Consider the following 22,975-nt stretch of genomic DNA (forward strand, 5'->3'; position numbering starts at 1 on the left):
TGAATTGGCCATGTTAAATTGCCCATAGTGTTAGACGCATTAATGAGAGGGAAATGGGACTGGGTGGTTTACTCTTCAGAGGGTCAGTGTGGACCTGTTGGGCTGAAGGGCCTGTTTCCACACTGTAAAGAATCTAACCTAAAAAACATCTCGGGAGTAGCTGGGACGTGAACTCCGGCCTTCTGACTGTGAGGTAGGGACACTGTCATTGTACCACAGGGGTCCCCTTGCTCAAATAACCCATAATAACCAGCAACGAACTATCACATTCTGTACCAGGCTGAGAGGGAAGACTGATCTTAAACAGCACCTTTCACCACCTCCACACGGCCAGGCGCAAGATCCTGCAACCAGTGTCTTAAGACCATAAAATATTGCAGCTGAATTAGACCATTTGGCCCATCAAGTCTGCTCCACTATTTGATCATGGTTGATACGTTTCACTACTGCATTCTCCTGGAAGGTTAGATGGGCTTCAGATTGGTTTCACAGGTCAGCACAACATCGATGGTCGAAGGGCCTGTACAGCGCTGTAATGTCTATGTTTTTTCTCCCTCTCCCCACCCCCTCTTCCCCATCTCTCTCCCTAATGTAACCCTTGATCCCCTTACTAATCACGAACCTATCTGTCTCTGTTTTAAATACTTGGTCTCCATAGCCCTCTGCAGCAATGAGTTCCACAAGTACGCCACTCTCTGACTGAAGAAATTCCTTCTCATCTCAGTTCTAGGATTTGAGGCTGTGTCCTTGGGTTCTAGACCCTCCTACTCATGGAAACATCCTCCCCACGTCCACTGTATCCAGGTCTCTTCATATTCTGTCAGATTCAGTGAGATTCCCCCTCATCCTCCCAACCAGCATTGAGTCCTTGACTGCTCCTTATATGGCAGGCCCTTCATCCTAGGATCATTCTTGTAAACCTCCTGTGGCACCCTCCAACACCACCCCACCAAAGGCCAGCACGTCCTTCCTTAGATACGTGGAGCTGAAAATGTGTTGCTGGAAAAGCGCAGCAGGTCAGGCAGCATCCAAGGAACAGGAATCATTCCTGATGAAGGGCTTTTGCCCGAAACGTCGATTCTCCTGTTCCTTGGATGCTGCCTGACCTGCTGCGCTTTTCCAGCAACACATTTTCAGCTTAGATATGTGGACCAAAGCACCACACAACATACCAAATGCAGGTAATGATCTGCATATCTGTTTGTGCCATATTGGTTGAGGGATTTTTCAAAAGTGGTTCTTAGGGATTGTTGGTGAGGCCAGTGTTTATTACCCACTCCTAATTTCTCTCAAGCTGGAGTGGTGTGCTGTGTCATTTCATTGGGGAGTAGAAAGAATTCCATTGCTGTGGCCTGGGTCTCATCTCAGCCAAGTGGTTGATTTGGTGATTTAGGTGTTTTTTATTCAGTAGTTCCATGTTTACTGTTAATGAGACTGGCATTTCTGAGTTTGAATTCCCAGTTGCTGTAGTGGGATTTGAACATGTCTTCGAAGTGAATTTGGCTCTTGAGACTCCATTCCCTGTAATGTTAGCCTTATGCCTCTGTGTTCTTCCAGGACATCAGGGATTATACTGCTCTTCATCTCAGCACTGTCATGGGATCTTTTAAAGTGGTCTCAGACAGCTGCAGTGCTGGAGAAGTTTGGAGACTGAGGAAGGTTAAAGGTGAGGGAAGGTCATCTATCAAAAAGCTTTGTCATGTATGGAGTCCAGGAGTGTGAAAGAAAAAAAATTCAAAAGGGTGTTGCAGTTAACTGATACAGACACCCAGTGTGTGCAGGTTGTTTTGCAGTGTGTTGTTACTCTGCACTAATACACCAAGTACCACATACAGTTAAAGTGGCTGCATAGAATTACTTCAAATCAGAGTGCACTGCTCACCTGGAGTATGCTTGTCCCCAGAACCTTAGCCCTACATTAGGATTACAAATTCCACTTACATTAATAGTGGGCCACTGCCTAATGATTTCTCTCTGTTCAGAGGAATGAGCTCAGCTTATTTCAGTTCTTCCTGATGGCTATAACCACACAGTTCTGCTGTTATTGTGAATCTTTCTGCTTTCCAACGTTGATTTATCCTTTTTGTCAGACTGCGACCCAAACCATGTACTGCCTGTCAATAGTAACTTAGCCAAGGTTCTACATAAGTTTAATTCATCTCTGCTTTTCCATTTTATTTTTCTGGACTTGAATATTGGAGCATTTATTGTATTATTTTCTGGCCTTTACTTGAGTGGTTTGTGAATTGGGCTGCCTTTAGTCACTCTCACTGCATACTTGCCCATGGCAGTTCACAGTGAGAGATTCTGGCACTGTGTTCCTCTGGTATAACTCAGTACCAGCTGCTGTACGTCATCCGTGCGCAATGTGTGGTTAGTGTGTGTACTCTGAGAGATAGCAGCTTGCGGTGACGTGTGTGGGAAGCAGCCTCTGCAGAGGGGCTCACAGGTAGTTGATAGCCCCACATTATTCCTGGATTACATGGGATACTGAAAGCAGTCAGATGATGATTCCAGCAGTAAAACTGATAATCATTCATTGCCACAGAATAAATAATTCAGATAGACTAAGGACAACATTAAATAGTACAAACCAGGATGCTTTCTCTTATTGAGTACAGGATTGAGTATTCCTGTATTGAGTTCAGGAGTTGGGAGGTCATGTTGCAGCTGTACAGGACATTGGTTAGGCCACTGTTGGAATATTGCGTGCAATTCTGGTCTCCTTCCTATCGGAAAGATGTTGTGAAACCTGAAAGGGTTCAGAAAAGATTTACAAGGATGCTGCCAGGATTGGAGGATCTTAACTACAGGGAGAGGCTGAACAGGCTGGGGCTGTTTTCCCTGGAGCGTCGGAGGCTGAGGGGTGACCTTATAGAGGTTTACAAAATTATGAGGGGCATGGATAGGATAAATAGGCAAAGTCTTTGCCCTGGGGTGGGGGAGTCCAGAACTAGAGGGCATAGGTTTAGGGTGAGAGGGGAAAGATATATAAGAGACCTAAAGGGCAACTTTTCCACGCAGAGGGTGGTACGTGTATGGAATGAGCTGCTAGAGGAAGTAGTGGAGGCTGGTACAATTGCAGCATTTAAGAGGCATTTGGATGGGTATATGAATAGGAAGGGTTTGGAGGGGTATGGGCCGGGTGCTGGCAGGTGGGACTAGATTAGGTTGGGATATCTTATCAGCATGGACGGGTTGGACCGAAGGGTCTGTTTCCATGCGGTATAGCTCTGTGACTCTATGAGAAGTCGGTCATTCGGCCTGTTTCCCCCATTAAATAAGAACATGTCTGATTTTATTAACCTCAAATCCATATTTCTGCCAATAACCTTTTCAACCTTTTCTTAACAAGAATCTATTTACCTCCGGCTTAAAAATGTTCAAGTTTTCTTCCACCCCCTTTTCAGAAACTCTCTACAACAGAAAATAAATTCACCTAATCTTGGTTTTAAATGGGTGACATCTAACTCTCGATTGTTCTGTAAGAAGGAATATTCTCTCCACATCCCCTCTGTCTAATCACGTTACCTCTTACTTTAAACTCCAGTGGATAAGGGCCCAGCCTGTCCAAACATTTCCTCATAAAACATTTGTACAACTAAGCATAACCTTCCTACTTCTGTATCCAAATGTCTTTGTAATAAATGACAATGTTGTATTTCCTAAGCTGTACCTGCAGAATAACCTTTGGTGATTCATGCACTAGGACACCATGATCCCCCCGCATCTCAGAGCCCAACAGCGCCTCTCCATTGAGATAATATGTTTCCATTTCATTCTTCCTGCCAAAATGGACAAGTTCACTTCTCCCACATCACACTTCATTTGTGAATTCTTTGTCCACTCACTTAGTCTAATCTTTTCCCTGTTCTGTATGTGACCTGTACCCCAGTAAAAGCCAGTATCTTCAGGAGAGGAGGATGTGGAGTGTGCTAAATGTTTTGTTTGAGATAATTGTAGCTGCATTTAAGTAGCTACATTAAGGACAAAAGGGTAACTAGGGAGAACTAGAATAGGGCCCTCAAAGATCAGTAAGGCGGCCTTTGTGTGGAGCTGCAGAAAATGGGGGAGATACTAAACAAGGATTTTGCATCAGTATTTACTGGGGAAAAGGCCATGGAATATATAGAATGTAGGGAAATAAATGGTGACATCTTGCAAAATGTCCATATTACAGTGGAGGAAGTGCTGGGTGTCTTGAAATGCATAAAGGTGGATAAATCCCCAGGACCTGATCAGGTGTACTCTAGAACTCTGTGGGAAGCTAGTGATTGCTGGGCCACTTGCTGAGATATTTGTATCATCGATAGTCACAGGTGTGGTGCCGGAAGACTGGAGGTTGGCTAACGTGGTGCCACTGTTCAAGAAGGGTGGTAAAGACAAGCCAGGGAACTATAGACCGGTGAGCCTGACCTCAGTGGTGGGCAAGTTGTTGGAGGGAACCCTGAGGGACAGGATGTACATGTATTTGGAAAGGCAAAGACTGATTAGGGATAGTCAACATGGCGTTGTGCGTGGGAAATCATGTCTCACAAACTTGATTGAGTTTTTTGAAGAGGTAACAAAGAGGATTGATGAGGGCAGAGCGGTAGATGTGATCTATACAGACTTTAATAAGACATTCGACAAGGTTCCCCTTGGGAGACTAGGTTAGCAAGGTTAGATGTCACGGAATACAGGGGGAACTAGCCATTTGAGTACCAAACTGGCTCAAAGGTAGAAGACAGAGAGTGGTGGTGCAGGGACGTTTTTCAGACTGGAAGCATATGACCAGTAGAGTGCCACAAGGATCGGTGCTGAGTCCTTTATTTTTTGTGATTTATATAAATGATTTGGATGCGAGCATAAGAGGTACAGTTAGTAAGTTTGCAGGTGACACCAAAATTGGAGGTGTAGTGGACAGCGAACAAGGTTACCTCAGATTACAACAGGATCTGGACCAGATGGGCCAATAGGCTGAGAAGTGGCAGATGGAGTTGAATTCAGATAAATGCGAGGTGCTGCATTTTGGGAAAGCAAATCTTAGCAGGACTTATACACTTAATGGTAAGGTCCTGGGGAGTGTTGCTGAACAAAGAGACCTTGGAGTGCAGGTTCATAGCTCCTTGAAAGTGGAGTATCAGGTAGATAGGATAGTGAAGAAGGTGTTTGTTATGCTTTCTTTTATTGGTCAGAGTATTGAGTACAGGAGTTGGGAGGTCATGTTAGGACATTGGTTAGGCCACTTTTGGAATATTGCATGCAATTCTGGTCTCCTTCCTGTCGGGATAATGTTGTTAAACTTGAAAGGGTTCAGAAAAGATTTACAAGGATGTTGCCAGGGTTGGAGGATTTGAGCTATAGGGAGAGGCTGTACAGGCTGGGGATGTTTTCCCTGGAGCATCAGAGGCTGAGGGGTGACCTTATAGAGGTTTACAAAATTATGAGGGGCATTGATAGGATAAATAGACAAAGTCTTTTCCCTGGGTTCTGCAAATCCAGAACTAGAGGGCATAGATTTAGGGTGAGAGGGGAAAGATATAAAAGGGACCTCAGCGGCAACTTTTTCACACAGAGGGTGGTGCGTGTATGGGATGAGCTGTCAGAGGAAGTGGTGGAGTCTGGTACAATTGCAACATTTAAGAGGCATTTGGATGGGTATATGAGCGGGGGTTGGGGGGGGGGGGGGGTTGCTGTTTGGAGGGGTATGGGCCGGGTGCTGGCAGGTGGGACTAGATTGGGTTGGGATATCTGGTCGGCATGGACGATTGGACCAAAGGGTCTGTTGCCTTTCTGTAAATCTCTATGAGATGCCCTCACTGTAAGATGGACCATTGTTCATTGTTGTCCCTCAGTAATATGTGCTGGCTTTTGAAATCAAATGACGTTTTAAGGTTATAATTTTATGCTTTCTCTGCACAGAGGCTCCCTCTTCTCTCGGGAACTTGCAGCGATCACATTACACTCTGCATTTCCTCCAGAACATCACGTGGTGGCACTGGGCAGCTATTTATAGCAACTGCTGAGAAATCTGCAGAATTAACCAAAAGCAGCATCACAACCACCGTTACAGTGCCAGCCCCCCTGCTGAGGAGCTGGGAGACAGACCTGCTCCCAGCAGGACCCCCCCCCCCCCCCCCCCCCCCCATGTCTGTCAGACTGACCTGTCCCCAGCAGGAGCCCCCACCTCCAGCTGTGTCAGACCAACCTCCCCACCCCCACCCCCAAAAGCAGGAACCTGCCCCCCCCCCCCACCTCCAGCTCTGTGAGACCAACCTGCCCCCCCCCCCCGGCTCTGTCAGACCGATCTGCCTCCAGTATGGTTCCCCTAAGGGCTGCCTCCAACTTCATGTCATTAATAAATGTTTGTGTTCCAGGGACAAGGAGGATGGAAGCTGCTGCAATCCTGTGCCGGGGGGAGGAAGGGGCAATTCTCACTAGGGGCCTGGCAGCATTGAAGACAGAGTGACACTTGCTGATCTCCGTGTCTCTGTGTATGTTTGTGAGGGGTGAGGGTGGGGGAAGGAGATTTGTGGCTGTGTGTGTGTGTGTGTGTGTGTGTGTGTGTGTGTGTGTCTGTCTGTCTGTTGGGGGGAGAGGGGCAGGATATGTGTCTGCCTGTCTGTGGGGGGGGAGGTGTGTGTCTGCGAGATTGTCTGGGGCGGGGGAGGGTGGCAGTGTCAGGGGGCTGCTGTAAATTACAGATGGCTGTATGACCCCAGAGGGAATATGTCTGACCACTCAGTCAGGATTGTGAGCCATTGCTGTGAGCTGGAGTCTTAGTGAATCTCTGTGAAGCTGCACAGTGTGCCCCGTGTTGCTGAGCAAATGTTCAGCTGATGAGTGCAGGCAGTTTGTCATCTGTGTGCAGTAACCTGTGATTCATTAACCTGTCTGCAGACTCACCTTTAGTTAGTGACAGGCACTCAGTGTTGGTATCCTCCAGCTCGAGTCTTGGTGTTTTTCTCAATGTACCAGGCAGGGAACTTCCTGTGTGTTTGTAAACAATCATTCATCATCCCAGTGGAAGCAATTAACCTCCTCACTTCTCGTCTCCTCCAGGGGATTCAAAACGTCACATCTGTCTGTTCCAGAAGGTGCTGCATTCAGCTCTTGCCTGGCTCCCCACTCCGTGAGCTGGCGTTGGTTTTGGGATGACAGTGGTGCAGCCTATCACTGGACAGAAAAAAGATTCAGTGTGACCCCGTACTCCTCATGAATAACCTTTGATCCTTCCCAAAACAGAGTGTAGTAAGTGTAAGAGGGAATGTTGGCTATTGATGGGATCTGACCAGATTGTGATTGCCTTTGTATGGGTGCACACTGGCTGGTGATCTACAGAGTAATAACTCCCTCTGTGACTGACCACACAGGAACATTCCCTCCTCAACCTTCCTGACCTGTGTGCAGCCTTTGACCCGGTGATGTCACAACCTATTCTTGAAAAGGTGCTGATGGTCCGACCTCACTACTCCTGAGATTGTCAGTAAGGTTTACAGTGTCATCAAATTACTCAGGGTCCCCAGTTTTCCTATCTGATCTGAAATCAGGCTGGCAGAACAATCACAGAAGAGTTACACTGTGTTTGGAAAGGCAAGGTCTGATTATGGATAGCCAACATAGCTTTGTGCGTGGGAAATTGTGTCTCAGTAACTTGAGTTTTTTTGAAGAAGTAACAAAGAGGATTGATGAAGGCAGAGTGGTGGATGTGACCTATATGGACTTCAGTAAGTTTGACAAGGTTCCTCATGATAGTCTGGTTAAAGGTTAGATCACATGGAATACAGGGAGAACTAGCCATTTGGGGAAGCGGTGGCCTAGTGGTGTTATCTATGCACTGTTAATCCAGAGACCCAGATAACGTTCTAGGGACCTGGGTTCAAATCCTGACACGGCAGATAGTGGGATTTGATTTCAATAAAAATCTGAAATTAAGAATCTAACGATGACCGTGAGTCCGTTGTCGATTGTTGGAAAAATCCGTCTGGATGACTAATGTTCAGGGAAGGAAACTGCCATCCTTACCTGGTCTGGCCTACATGTGACTCCAGACCCACAGCAATGTGGTTGAATTTTAATTGGGGATGGGCAATAAATGCTGCCTAGCCAGCGATGCCCTAATTCCATGAATGAATAAAGAAAAAAAATTTGGATGCAGACCTGAACTAGTCCACTGGATTCAATGAGATATTCTTTTGCTTTTGCCATGTCCTTCTGACTTCTAATTTCCTCCTTCACCCTCAGTACCCTCAATCCTTCCTGGTGACATGAGGTGATTGGCACACACATTGTTCAGTCTCTCGACAGTGATATTTTTCACACACCGACCTATCAGAGTTGTTCTGCTGAGCACTCCTGACCTAAACAACTGGTCCTTATTGTAAAACTAATAAACAGGCTGTCCCCTTGGAGGATGAAGCCAACAATCTACCCCAACTTCCCAGAAGCCAGTGTGTGAAAAAGACAGCAGCAGAAATCCTCCAGACTCTTAAAAAGATACTATCCTCTTGCTATCCCTCTTGTGTGGTCTGTCTCTCTGTTTTTCCTCTCTCACTCTATCTATCTCTCTCTCCTGCTTTCTCTGTCTACCTGCTCCCCCCACTTTTCTCTCTGTCCTCTGTCACTCTTGCTCTCCCCTTGCTGAGCAGTGCTCTCGCTCTTGCTCTCTCCTGCTCTCTCCCTGCTGAGCGGTTATCTCACTCCTTGCCTATAAACTGCTGCCTCTAACCAATGACTGAGAAACTGAACACTGTCTTCAACACTGTTATGATCTGGGCCATGCTGCCTGAAAGCAGGGTGGAAGCAGATTTATTTGTAACTTTCAAAGGGGAATTAGATAAATATATAGAGATGAAATGATAGGGTTAGACTTTAAGAGCTGGTACAGAATGATGGGCTGAATGGCCACCTGCCGTGCTGATGAATCTGTGATTGGAAAGGAGCTGATAATTGGCTCGTTGGTAATGACAGAGGTGGAGCACCTACTGTTTGAATGGACTGCATATGCGTTACAGCCGGTTCCATAATTTTAAATCTTTGTTCAGGGACAGCAAATGCGTTTTCAGAACAGGGCCGCATGATATTTGCTTCATGGTTACATGGTTTAATGTCACAGCAGTGCCAAGCTCCCAAAGCTCAAGGTGGTGGGAAGAATCTCTCAAACGACAGTTCTGAAACCCAGCTCTGTCAACAGGTCCCACAGAGCCATTGCATCAGTGCACACAATCAGCTCAAACAGATGCAGTATGTATTGTTGAAGGAAGTAGATAATGCTGCAATAGGTGAAACACTGCAATGCATCATCAGGGTCTGTCTACAAAGAGAGTCTTGATTGTTGGGTACATTAAAACATTGTAACAGGAGGAGGCCATTCAGCCCCTTGAGCCTGTTCTGCCATTCAATGAGATTGTAGCTGATCTATGCCTTATTTCATATCCCTCTTTTTGCCAATATCCCTAATTACCTTTGCTTCACAAATAACTATCTCAGATTTAAAGTTAACAGCTGATGCAATATCCATTGCGGTTTGTAGGAATGAGTTCAAAACATTTACCACCCTTTGTGTTTAGAGCAGTCAGGCCCTAATTCTCAGATTTTGTCCCCGTCTAGAATTCGCCTAATCTTTATCCACCTTAATGAAGAAGCGATTCAGATCCTTGAATCAATTCCACAAATCACTTCGGTTCTGCCTGATCAGTACTTCAGCTCCATTGACCCAATTCAATTCTAAATCCCTCATCAAACTTGATTTTAAAAAGTCAACAGATTTGAGTTTTGAATGTTTTAGTTGAACCCAGTCTTTTGTGGGTAAGAATTCCAGTTTCCTACTGCCCTGTTTGTGAGGTAATTCATCCTGATTTCACTTTTTTTTTAAAGGTCTGGCTCAGGTTTAAGATACTGTCTCGTCCTGGCCTCTCACACTGGCAGAACTTTCTCTTTGTTCATTTTGAACACTTTGATCTGATCACTCCAGTCTTCTGTGCTCCAGGAAATACAAACCAAGTGATTGTAAGCTGTCGCTGTGATATAACCTTTTATTCCTGTATCGTTCTGATATAATTGTCCTGCGGCTTTTCCAAGACCAAGCATCTCCTTCACGGGGTGTAAAGCCCAGTACTGAGCTGAGCATTCCTGACGGGGTGTAACAAAGGCTCACCTCCCTCTGCTTTGTATTCTCAAGCCTCTTCACACAAAGATTCATGATTCCATCCGCTTTTAGTAATTTGTGCACTCGGGTACCCAAACCCACATGTGCTGCTCCAACCTTTCTGATCTCTCACCATTTAGAAAATGCTCCAATTTATGTTTCTTGAATCCCAAATTGTTTGACCTCACACTTAGCCACACTGAGCTCAAGTTGCCACTTAATTGATCTATTGATATCCCGTTCTAACTCCTGCTCACACCTACAAACTTGGATATGCAAATCTCTGTTCCTTCATCCACGATGTGGATAAATAAGCTGAAGAACTGAAGCACCTGTACATATTCCTGGGGGACACCATAGTTCCATCTCACCAGTCAGAGTGTGTACCCCTTCATTGAAATTCTCTGCCTCCTACCTCCCATAAGCTTCCAGGCCATGCCCCAAGGTGGCTTCCAATTCTGTCTGTTTTTGTGAGTGCTGATAAATTCTGACAAATTCACACAATCACCATCTAGAGAAGCCTTTCCTAACTGCTATTTATTGCCCAGAGGACAATTAAGAATCAACCCTTTTGCTATGGGTCTGGAGATACATGTAAGCCAGACCAGGTAAGGATGGCAGATCTCCTTCCCTAAAAGACATTAATGAACCAGATGAGTTTATGACAGTGGTTATATGGTTTCCTCCATTAGACTAGCTTTTTATTCTGGATTTTTCTTTGGTCAATTTAAATTTGACCATCTGCCATGGTGAGATTTGATAATGTCCTCGGAACATTAACCCGGGGTTCTGGATTATTAGTCCCGTGGCATTATCGCTGTAACACTGCCTCCTCTGGAAACAAATACAAACTCTGAACTGTGAAAGGTGTAACAGGATTTAACAAACACAGCGGGAAGGAAGGGAGGAGAGGGTTTGTGGTAGGGTGGAATGTGTGAGTGATTAAGTGATAAAAGGGTTATTGGTTCAACATGAAGGAGGGTGGGAGTGGGGGTAAAGATGCAAAAGCTGTATTGAGAGGAAATGCAGGTAGAAGTAGTGGAATTACCAGTGTCTGAAAAATGGACCAAAGATAATCCAATGTGAAACTAATGCAGTCAATGCTGAGTCTGAAAAGCTGGGGAAGTGCATGGACAGGGGTAACTATAACACAGGTACAGAGACTACAAGACATGTTGCTGCTTCATGGGGTGTGCAGATGCTGCAGCTGTACCCTGCTCTCTCTCTCTCTCCCCCTTCCTCTCTGTCTCTTCCCACTCTCTAATTCTCTCTGTCTGTTGTGTTCTCTCTCTCTCTCTTTCAGTGTGTGCTAGAACTTTCTCTCGCTTGTTTCCATTTTATTGACATTCCATTGATCTTGAATGGTTTAAGCTCAGGCCAGAGTTTTTACTGGGGTGTCGGCAGAGTGGGGGGAAAGGAAACAAGTAGTGCGACAGAGGGAAGGTCATGGGAAGTAAAGAGGGAGATGGAGAAACGGGGTTAGGAAGAGAGAGAGTGAGGAGTTTGCGAGCAGAGCATATGAATGAGGGAGAGAGTGCAGTGTGTGTGTGTCGCCAGGTAACCCAAGCTTAAAGCTGTGTCCCGCCCTGTTGTGTCATGTTGTCCCAAGTGACTCACAACTGCCTTGTACAGAAACTGCTGCAAAAACTTCTTTCGAAAGCAGCTGGCACCTGACTGAGAGGAAGGGGCTGTTTCACTGGAATGCGAGGTCACTGTCCAACCACCGGAATAGCACATGGAAAAGAATTCCTTTGTTGGGAGTAACCGGCCTCTGGTATAGTTGACACTTGTGTGTGTGGATGTGTGTGTGTGTGAAAGAGACAGAGAGGCAGAGAGTGAAGGAAAGAGGGAGGAAGAGAAACTTGCAGTACAGGTTTGGGAGTCAGTTGAGAACAGCAGGAATTCATGACTGTGTCTTTGGGTGTGTTGTGCTTTCAGCTCAATGTTTTATAGATGTTTGTAGATAAGGTACTGGCTGGCTCACTGTGTTGTTTCTCAGTCTTGCCTACTTAAGAAAGGATAGAATTAATTTGAATCTGAAATGGTGCCCAGAGGGAAGAGGAAGCATTTTAATGGACACTTGCTGTTTCCAGAATAAGATCCGTTGTCACAAAGGCTGGCAGTTGGGAGCAATTATCTCTTTGGCTTCAACATAATTGAATGTGTAGTTTAATGTATAGTATAATTTAATGTATAGTTTTCAGACTGCTGTGGCACCTTCTCTGAAACTTGTTGCTACAGCAACGCACCACATTGTTCTGGGTTGGAGGCGGTGGGACCTTTGCATGCCTCCCCCTCCCCTCCCCAGGTTTTGGGGGGAGGTTGGTGGGGGTGCTTGAGGGGGTGCCTGTTTCCCCTCCTTCTGAGGGGATTTCAGGAGCTAACCTCACACACGGCAGGCATTTTCCATCAGAATTGAGAATGTGGTGCTGGAAAAGCACAGCAGGTCAAGCAGCATCTGAGGACCAGGAGCCCTTTCCCAGCACCACACTCGCGATTCTAATCTCCAGAATCTGCAGACCCAAAACGTCGATTTTACTGCTCCTCGGATGCTGCCTGAACTGCTGTGCTCTTCCAGCACCATTAATCCAGAATCTGGTTTCCAGCATCTGCACTCATTGTTTTGACCTCACTTTCGCTAATTGATTTTCCATCAGAATGCCAGGTCACTCCAACCTGCTCTTGGGCACCTCCTGATGGTGGCTGATTGAATACTGTTATTATCTTCTGGTGACTGAGGGACTGAAGGTTTTCAAAACTGTCACGAACTCTCTACTGTGCACTCCTGGCTGTGAAAGCTCCAAACATGCAGGATCATTCTATAGATTGTTGCAGTAAACTTAGTTTGTGTCTGAAGAGTACTTTGCCTGTGGGTACAGGTGTGATGCAGGAATCCATTTGACCCATTGTGTCTGCGCTGTGCTGTCTCTGTCTCTCGTGAGTTACAGGTCTTTCACCGTATAATGGTACAGTACTGGTGGGAAATCACTGGCTGCTGTTTGAACTCACATGTGTTTAATCCACTTTGTGAGAGCAGGTGTTTCCAGGGTGTGTACATTACGAATGAGGGCACTAGGAAAAGGGAGCAGTCTTGATCAGAGTGAAAGTGTGGACCTGACCCCAGGGGCCATATGTTGACCTTTGTGACATGTCGTTATTCCCCTGGGATCGAATGGGAGCCCTCTGTGGCTCAATGCCATGGTTGGACATCAAGAAGACCTTGACTCCTAGGATTCCTGATGAAGGGCTTATCCCTGAAACATCGATTCTCCTGTTCCTTGGATGATACCTGATCTGCTGTGCTTTTCTAGCACCACACTCTCAACTCTGATCTCCAGCATCTGCAAGTCCTCACTTTCTCCTCCTAGGATTTCAAACTGAGCTTAGGGACAGAATGCTGTTTCCTGTGGAGTCTGACAGCAGACACACCACACCATCAGTGTAACATCACCAGCTGGAGCCCACAGGGAGCGATCAGAGGTGAATACTATCATAAGTTGGAAGGGGAAACCTGGATAACAGATGAGGGATAAAGGAATAGAGATATGGCCTTGTACAAAGGTTTTGGAGAATTACGGATCACAAAGGTTTTGATGTAGTTCTATAGAGTGAGGGTGAGACCGCATCAGATGCACCTGAAGAAGGATGGACTTTAATTAAGTTTTTACTGGGACTGATTCCTCTGATGAAAGAGTTTGTTCACTGGGTCTCTATTCCCAAAGTTTGCAAATAAAAGGCAATCACATTTGAAGCATAAAAACTTCAACAGTTTGACAGGGTAGTTGTCCGTGGTGCTCATATGGACAGTTACAGATAATTACTTACGCCCCCTCTTTCTAGCAAACTCTGCTGGACTCACACGGCAATTTGATCCTTGGCTCATCAGCATACCCAGGACACATCTCTTGAAGCAACAATACAACATCCCCCTTTTTTACCCAGGATAGAATTAATTACATGCACAAAGAGTGAAGATACACTCATAGTAGAGTACCAGAGAACTATTTGTGCACAAACGAATTGAAATGTTTGCATTTGAGTGAGTGAGTAGGACATTTAAACAATTTGACAATCCTATTGTATCTTATGATGGTACAGCATTACAAAGATGTAAACTTCATCTCTGATGTCCTCATCTTTGTAGGTGTCTTGGAGATTTATGTGTCGATTGTTGTCATGGAAGTTTCCACACCTTCATTATCCGAATGTATCTTTGTGTTTGTTTTCTATACACAGTTGGAGTATTGTATTGGCTTCTGTTTCTTTTCAATGTTGCTCATTTTGATTGTGTAACTTTCACAGGTTTAAGGTGAGAGGGGAAAGATTTAAAAGGGACCTGAAAGGCAGTTTTTTTCACTCAGAGGTTGGTGTGTGTATGGAATGAGCTGCCAGACAAAGTGGTCGAGGCAGGTACAATAACAACATTTAAAAGCCATCTGGACAGTCCATGGATAGGAAAGGTTTAGAGTGATATGAGCCAAATGGAACGAGTTCAGTTAAGGAAACCTGGTCAGCATGAACAAGTTGGGCTGTATGACTCTGACTCAACTCAAACAGGTAACCTGGTTCCTTGGATAGGACACATGACTCTGACCTTCTCCCCTACGGATAAATTAGGAGGTTCCACAGCTGCAAGACAGTCAGGTTCCAGCTTTAATTCTCCTTTGTTTTACAAGAATTTGTCCTGTGTTTCTGAGACCTTGGCCAGGTGATGGTTTGGCAGGATTAGCCTAACCTGCCACTTAAGTGTGAATCCTGCTGGTGAAGATAAGCCCATGTCGTGAGATGTAACCAGATTTGTGCAGAAGTTGTAACCCTGTACTTTTACAAGAAGTCATGGTGATTGAGGTGGTGCACTTGTGAGGCATTTGCCTCAGATAGTTTCCAATGGTTTGTCAATTGCTTACTGTTCAAAATATATGGAATTTTCTGACTCTTAATGCTGGAGTAAGTACTTCAAGCTTGATGTCAGAATAATGAAGTCTCTGAATTGTTACAGTGCAGGCGGCCATTCAGCCCATTGTGTCTGCACTGGCTCTGAGTCTTTTGACTTCACGCCAACTTTAGGCACCTTGCTTCAATTTAAATAATCCTCCATTACCCTCTTTATTGAGATTTAGATTTTATTGAGTATTTCCATTGAACCTGCTTCCACCATACTTCCAGGCAGTACATTTCAGACCCTAACTATTTGCTGTATGGAAAAGCTTTATTTCTCTTTGCATTTGGTTCTTTTGCAACATGTTAAAACTCGTTAAAACTGTACGCTCTTGTTCTAACTACTTTCATGGGTGGGGATGGTTTCTCACTGTTTACTTAGTCCAGACTCCTTGTGATTTTGAAAGCCTCTGTCAGACCTTCCAACAGCTTTCTCCTCTTCGAGGGAAATATTCCCAACTTCTCTAGTCCTTCCTCAGAACATGGTCTGTCTCAGCCCTGCAGCTATTCTCTTAAATGTGTTCTCCACACGCTCCACTGAGAAATTCTTTCCTGTGTGATGTGGAGAATTGTAGACCAGACTCCAGCTGAGGTCTGACCCATGATTTATAAAAGTTCATGAAACTTCCTTGCTCCTGTACTTTATGCCATGGTTAATAAAACTGAGAATAGAGTCTAAGAACCATACAGCACACAAAAGGCCCTTCGGCCCATTGAGTGTGCCCTGACATATCTACATTAAATCTACTTTCCAGCATTTGGCCCACAGCTTTGAATATTATGACAGTTCAGATGTTTGTCCACATGGATTTTGAATTGAATTTATTGTCATGTGTACCGAGGCACAGTGAAAAGCTTTTTCTTGTGAGCAATACAGGCAGATCACAAGAGTTAAGTAGCATAGGTAAGTAAATAATAGGTAAACAGTGGCAAAACAAATACAGGCGAATGCTAAGAGTTTGATTCCATTCAGTATTCTAACAACAGTAGGGTGGAAACTGTTATGAAACCGGCTGGTGTGTGTGTGTGTTCAGGTTTCTGTACTTTCTTCCCGATGTAAGAGGTTGTAGAAAAGCATTGCCAGGGTGAGATGGATCTTTGAGAATGCTGGTGGCCTTTCCTTGACAGTGGGCCTGGTAGATGGATCTTAAAGGTTGTGGTTTCTTGCCTCTACTGTCCTTCCAGGCAGTGCATTCCAGATTCCTACCGCCCTCTAGATGAAAATCCTTTTCCTCAAATTCCATCCAAACCTCTTGCCCTTCACTTTAAAATATCAGAAAGAAAACAGAGCCAATGTTTCAGGTCCTTTGACCCTCCTTCAGAATCATTTTTGCTCCAATGTAACCTCCCTGCTCTTATTATCTGTCCCACAATTGAGAAAAGTAAATATCCTGTATGCCTCCTTAACAACCTACCCTACCACCTTCAGGGATCTGTGGACAAACACTCCATGTTCCCGCTTTTCCTCTGAGCTTCCGAGTCTCCTACCATTTATTGAGTACTACTTCGTCTGGTTACTTCTTCCAAAGTGCATTCCCGTTCTCTTTTTTCAGGATTAAATTCTACCTTTCACTAATCTGCTCATCTGACCAATTTATATCTTCCTGTAACCTTAGACCTCCTTCCTCGATCCTAATCACCCATCCACTCTTCGTGTCATCTGCAAACCTACTTATCTGCCCTCCCCCCCCCAACCACTCCACATTTTCATCCATATTGTTTATACATATCACGAGCAGTAAGGGACCCAGCACCAATCCCCATGGTACATCACAGGACACTGGCCTCTAGTCACAAAAGCTGTTTTCTCCCACCACCCTCTGCCTCCTGTCACTAAGTCAATTATTAATCCAACTTGCTAAGTTATCCTGGATCCTGGAGCCTTTACCTCCCTCATCAGTGTCCCATTTGGGACCTCCATCATAGAGTTTGCTGAAATCCATACAAACTACTTCCGCTGCACTACCCTCATCTATACACCTGACGACCAGCTGCTAGGTGCTTTATTGCTTTTATTAACAGCCCTCTCTACTTGTCCTGTCATCCTTAATGACTCATTTACATATGCTCCTGGGTTCCTCTGCTGCAGCAGACCCTTTTGAATAGTACCTTTTTAGTTTATACCATCTGTCCATGCTCTTTCTCCTAATGTGTATCACTTCACACATCTTCACATTGAACTTCATCTGCCACCAATCTGCCCATTCTTATCAATGTTCCTTTTGATGTTCTACATTATTGTTGTCCCAGTTTGCAATTTTCCCAAGCTTTGTGTCATCTGCAACTTTGAATTTGTCCTCTGCATAGCAAAGTTTAAATAATGAATAGATATCACAAAAAGCACAGGTCCTAATTACTGATCCCTGGAAAGCACACACATCTCTCTCTCTCTGCAACTCCCCCCCCCCCCCCCCCCTCCCCCCACCACCCCCCCCCTCCCCCCACCACATCAAGGTAAGAAATATCCATTGACCAATACTCCCTGTTTTCATGGCCAGTTTTGTAACCATGTTGTTACTGACCTTTTATTCCCTAAATTATCACTTTCCTCACAAATCTGTGTGTTTCAAATACCTTTTGGAAGGCCATGTACACCACATCAAGAGTATTACCCTCATCAAAAACTCTAGGAAATTAATTAGATCTGATTTTCCAGAAACAAATCCGTACTGATTCTTCCAAAGTAACCCAATGTTTCCGTGTGACTATTGTTCTATCCTGAATAATTATGTCTCTAAATATCCTCATCAGTAATGGTAAAATTACTGTCTGAAATTGCTTTATCACTTGTTTGCTTTGAGCAAAGGATTAATCTTTGCAATCTTCCAGTTCTTTGGTACCACTCTGAATGTAGGGGAGACTGAAAGATTATGATCAGTGCTTCTGTAATGTCCAATCTCACTCCCATTTGTATTGCAGTTGCAATAGTCTTTTGAATCCAAATGTAACTGGTTTGTCAGTTTGCAGGATGCACATTCTAGCTGTTTCTGAGACACTCCAACTCCCACCATCATGGTCTTTGGTGGGCTGTGGTACTGTAGTTTATAAGTTTCTGTTGATGCTTACTTGAGTGATTGAAACATATGTTGATAGTCCTCTTACCGTTCCTATGGAATATTTTACCTTAAGTGTTTTCTTTGTGACGATGCTTTGTCACAAATGTTTGGTATATTTGCTGAAGGAAGTTAAAATGTCCAAGACATTTCTGCAGATTTTGTTTGACCTTGGGAATAGGGGAGTAGTTGTTACACAGTTCCATGATTGCCAGGGTTGGGACTGTTCTCCTTAACTTGAACAGATAGAGACAAAAACTGCTATTCACACACACCTGCATGAGAAGACATGCCATCAGCAAGTGGAGATTTCAGTCATGCTGTACTTTTGGTATTGCATGTATCCCTGTAATATCAGCAACAATACAGACACATTCAGGAGAACTGTCTGTAATTCTGTCCACGTGCTACTGGGACACATCCTCACTGACTGTGACAGCCTTGTATTTTCTGAAAGCAACAGCTTCCACACAATGTTTTGAAAGTAGTAATTTATTGAGCTTTCCTACATCATGTGAAGCAACTAATGTCTGTGCTTGGCATCCAACTCGATAACAAGTTGAGCTGCTGTGAAATTGGGATTCACTTCTTTCAATGTTGGAATTTTGTACGCCATCTCTTTTGAGGAAGATTTAGACACTTGCTCCCTGATGGTGCTAGGTTTCTTTAGCATGCACACAGTAACCTTCACCAGCCTGTGTGCTGATATACATGACAGATAATACAATAATGTTTTATAATGTCTCTTGTGTGTGGTCTGTGGAAGGGTTGGATGGTGGAACTGAATCTTCTCAGAGGTACAATGCAGCATTACCATAGACGTTTCCTTCCAAACTATCTGTTGTTGTAGATTTGTTGCAGCTTCTGGATCTCCCAGTGCAGGTATTCTTAATGTCTTGGGTCCGATTGGTATCTCTGTGATTTTATTAATGGTCACAGTGTTGGGTTCTGCACGTACTATTGTTGGTACATTTGTGTTCACCAGGTATAATGCTTGTGGTTTCCATGCATTGTTATCATTGGAATATCTCATCATCAATGCACTAATGGAAGAGATGAATATCCTATTATATGCAGTCATATTGTTGTTGTGGATTGTGTTATTGACTTCCAATGATATCGATACATATTCTTTGTGATTCAGATTGCTAACATGTTTGCACTAACTCCCATGTCAACTTTGGTCTTGATCGAATGTTTGCTAACCTCTTCTGGCATCTGTGGTTAATAGTGGCAAACAATTCTAACTGTTTGAGTTTTCAGCCTCTTGCCCTCTACCCCAACCGTCTCTCCCTGTCACTCCCCCCTCTATATGGGCAGTTCATGCTCAATGCTTAGCTCTGCTGCCTGTCAGCACCAGGGACCTGGGTTCAATTCCAGCCTTTGCCAACTGTCTGTGCGGAGTTTGCACATTCTCCCCGTGTCTTGCGTGGGTTTCCTCTGGGTGCTCCGGTTTCCTCCCACAGTCCAAAAATGTGCAGGTTAGGGTGGATTAGTCATGGAAAGTCCGGGGTTATAGGGAAAGGGTGATGGGTCTGGGTGGGATACTCTTTGGAGGATCAGTGCAGACTTAATGGGCTGAATGGCCTCTGCACTGTAGGGGTTTCTATCCCTCCAACCTCTCACCCCTCCTGTATCCCTCCCTCATGCTCCCTGTTTTTGAATCCTCAGCCTTCTGTCTCCCCCTCTTGTTGCCCCTTGTGCTATTCCACCCTGTTTGAGGAGGGGGTCCATGTAAGAGGACAACATTATTCTTGACCAGTGTGAATGGCAGATTGCAGTTCCCTGTCACCTTTCACCCTGTTGCATTGAGGCAATATTGCTAGCTCTGGAATAGGTGCAGTCACAGAGTGAGGAGGCCTCTACAAGCCTGGGCCTGAAGGATTGGGCTTCACATTGACAGCAGCAGCTTTAGGAATTTAACCTCGCATTGCTTTTTCATTTAACATTCAGTCTCAAATTTGACATCTGCTGTCCGATTGGCTGTATTGCTTCACTGAATCTCCTTTCCATCTCGTGATTGTCTACCTTTCTGCTTTGGTATTTTCGTTCATATCTTTCTACCACCTGGTCCGTCCCTCTCCCTCTGCTGGCCTCCCGTCCTCTGTCTCCCACCCTCTCTATCTATCTCCCTCTCCCTCCCTCTCAATCTCTGTCCTTCTCCCCTCCACCCCTTCCTCTCTAGTTCCATATTCCCTCTCCCTTCTCTCTCTTGCACCTCCCTCCCCCAGTCTCTCTTTCTCTCTTGCTCGCTGTCTCACTCTGTCCCTCTCCCTGGGCCCCTCACTGATAATTTAACAGTTTCCCTGCTGAATAAATGGAGGCTGTTTGAAATTACACAGGAATCTTGTGATTGGAGCTTTCTCACAGGGTTTCTGGAATAGACTGAGATTCCAGCTGTAAATAATGACTGGTGGCTGAGTGAAAATTTACATCAAAATTCCTGTGAATCAGTGTGTGAGTGTCTCAGCCTGACTGAACTGGCCCTGAGTGGGGGAGGGGCATGGTCCTCTCTCTCTCTCTCTCAGCCTGCCTTTGTGGCTTCTTCTATAGTTCAATATGGTAAATATTTTGTACAGCAAATTTCCTGCTTTTTAAAAATCTAATCTCAAGCAACAGAGCAAGAAGCCACATCGACTCCCGTAATCTGGGCTGGGCCACAACATCAACCACAGAAACAAACATTGCACCCCTCTCCTCAAAAGAACCTGTGGACACCATGCCCCAGAGTCAGTCAGATGTGTGTGTTGGTGGGGGGGGGGCAGGGGGCGGGGGAAACCCCAAACCCCATACCTCATACCCCATACCTCAGTGAGAGTCAGTATGTGTGTGTATGTGGGACACTACCCCAGTGAGAGTCAGTGTGTATGTGTGGGAACCCGTATCCCAGTGAGAGTCAGTGTGTGTGTGGGACACTACCTCAGTGAGAGTCAGTGTGTGTGGACCCCGTATCCCAGTGAGAGTCAGTGTGTGTGGGACCCTGTACCCAAGTGAGAGAGTCAGTGTGTGTGTGTGGGAACCCGTATCCCAGTGAGAGTCAGTGTGTGTGTGTGACACTACCTCAGTGAGAGTCAGTGTGTGTGGACCCCGTATCCCAGTGAGAGTCAGTGTGTGTGGGACCCTGTACCCAAGTGAGAGAGTCAGTGTGTGTGTGGGAACCCGTATCCCAGTGAGAGTCAGTGTGTGTGGGATTGCATTGCATTTGGGATCAGTGGAATCTGACAGGCAGGAACCCAGGATCAAAGGTGTGCCACTAACGAATGGAAGATATGCATTTATATAGCACCGCATATGGCCACAGACTGTCCCAAAGCACATTAAGTATAATTCAAATGTAGTCATACATTTCTGAAGGAATGGTTTCACATAGCAAGATACCAAAACTTGCTGTCTGTCCTGGGAATTTTCTTTGCTGAAGTGTAATATTCCTGGGATATCCTGATAATTTATGACTGTACATTATCTCAATTCCTGACTCCATTTGAGCTAGAGTGAATCTAAAACATGTACAGTCCCGAGAAATAACAGAAATGAAATTCATGATCTAAATATCTCTCTCTCCTCCTTCTCCTCCCCCACACCCCTTCAGTATTAGGACGAAAGCATCAGCACACCCTGGCCACTGATTCATCTGAGCAATCCAACCACTTCCCTGGTTTGTTTTGGACAGATGGTGAAAATGATGAGTGCAGGTTCCTTTGGGGAGGGGTTGTTTATGCACTCTATATGGGACAGGGTTGTCCCTGATCATTTACCAGCTTTTGAATGAATCAAATGCTGCTGATCCCGTCAAGAGTTAGTCGCATCAGGCAGCACTCAAGAGAATGTTAAATCCCCTTCCCAAGTAAAGTTTATCCCAGACTCTGGGTACAAGTTCCCGAAGGGATTTAATAGAGAGTAGAGCTGAATGGCTAAGTCATTGCAGAGAGCTGTTAGGAGTGAATCACATGGGTGTGGAGTCAGGCAGTTTATTACCTAAGGCACAGTAGTGAACCAGATGTGTTTTTATGATGACACTTTCAGTATTTAATGTTTTATGATTCTAGATTTTCATCAAATTCAAATTCCACCATCTTCCGGAGTGGGGTTTGAACCTGGGTCCCCAGAACATCAGCTGGGCCTCTGGATCACTACTGAAATGACAACACCCTTATGTCATCACCTCTCCCTAACTCCTAGTTTTGGAAATTTCAAAAAAATTAGATTCATCCTCTGCAAATCCACCCCATTTAACCTCCACAAGGTGGGGGAGGTGCTGGTGGTGAAGCGATGGTGGATACATGGGGCTGGGCTAATATTGGGGAGACTAACATTGAGTAGCACATATTGGGAGGCTAACGTTCAGGGGTTAATATTTGAGGGGTTAATGCTGTGATGCATACCTGACTCAGAAGCTCCCTCTAGTAGCTGAGTGGTGCATGTGGCCTGTGTCTCTGTAAACAGCGATACTCATTCATTTCTGTTTCTGGTTTCTCTAACAGATCATTGAAACTTTAAAACAACAAACTGCGAGAAGGAACCAGAATGTTTTACTGTCAGCCCATCCCATTGGCTACAGCTTGCTCTCCAACTGTATAAGAAGCCACCTGATTGGAGAATCTTCAGTAAGGATTTTAACTAGATTAAAGTTAATCTAATTAAGGATCTGGAGAAACGTGATCAGCTGAGTTGGGACAGTTAGTCCAACCTGGGACTAGTTCCAATGGGACAGCTTTCACAACAACACAGTGGGAGCCCTGAAAGGTGACTTTAACTCAGCTTTATGTGAGTCAGAACCTAGCTTTTACATTCAGGTGAGGGAGTATGGAACCAGAAGCTGTTGGCTTTGGGATGGAATTGGAATTTTAGGGAGCAG

At 44.9% G+C, this 22,975-nt stretch overlaps 1 protein-coding gene across 3 annotated transcripts in view; it reads left to right on the forward strand.

The window, feature by feature from the left end:
* Positions 1-22,975, forward strand: part of bcl9l (bcl9 like) — a 121,795-nt gene that overhangs the window by 55,126 nt on the left and 43,694 nt on the right. The window contains exons 1-2 of one of the 3 annotated variants that reach the window (XM_072593464.1): positions 11,772-11,903; positions 22,602-22,724. The gene's annotated coding sequence lies outside the window, so the exon portion shown is untranslated. Of the gene's footprint in view, positions 1-11,771; positions 11,904-22,601; positions 22,864-22,975 lie in introns of those variants that run through there. The other 2 variants (XM_072593465.1, XM_072593463.1) reach the window with 2 other exon arrangements.

The sequence above is a fragment of the Chiloscyllium punctatum genome, chromosome 23 (genome assembly GCF_047496795.1).
Source record: "Chiloscyllium punctatum isolate Juve2018m chromosome 23, sChiPun1.3, whole genome shotgun sequence".
NCBI classification, from domain to species: domain Eukaryota; kingdom Metazoa; phylum Chordata; class Chondrichthyes; order Orectolobiformes; family Hemiscylliidae; genus Chiloscyllium; species Chiloscyllium punctatum.